Source organism: Penaeus monodon, chromosome 22, assembly GCF_015228065.2.
Source record: "Penaeus monodon isolate SGIC_2016 chromosome 22, NSTDA_Pmon_1, whole genome shotgun sequence".
In the NCBI taxonomy this organism is placed as follows: domain Eukaryota; kingdom Metazoa; phylum Arthropoda; class Malacostraca; order Decapoda; family Penaeidae; genus Penaeus; species Penaeus monodon.
In genome coordinates, this window is record NC_051407.1 from 29,092,253 (window position 1) to 29,092,882 (window position 630).

Sequence of the window (630 nt, forward strand, 5' to 3'; positions counted from 1 at the left end):
CAAGCAAGAGATAGAAGGGAAAGAAAGGCGGGAGAAAGAGAAGAAAGACGAAGGAGTGAAAAGAGCAAGGGAGTTAATGACATGACTGCCTACTCACAAAACCACATGCAAATTAGTTTTGACATTAGGTATTTTTGGATAACTCTCCCCTTTTTATTTTCCTTTCTTTCTTGATAAAGGGGTAGTTGGTATGGATTCCATTTGATAATTCAGATATCAGATAGTCCAAACAATGCAGTGTTTACCTCTGACTAACGGCTGTCATGGGCAGCTACGCAACATACCGCTAACGTGCCCATGCCAAGCCGAGAGACCAAGGACTGATGTAGATAACGATAACGTAGACCACATTAACAAGAGAACAACGGCAAAGTAAAATAAACATACATCTTGTTAACTAGCATACCACCTACTCCTAAGTAAAGCGACCGCAAGCTGCACTGATAGAGGGAACAATGTAATCCAGATAAGGGCAGAGAGACTCAAGAATGGCGATCTGTAAACAATTCTCTTATCAAAGATTAATTCGTTCCTTCCTCCGCGTCTTAGGGGAAAAGGGAAGCGGAATAAAGAGAAAAGGGGAAGTATTTAGGTGGTCGTAACCTTACGGCATTTATCTCCAGCCTTCAC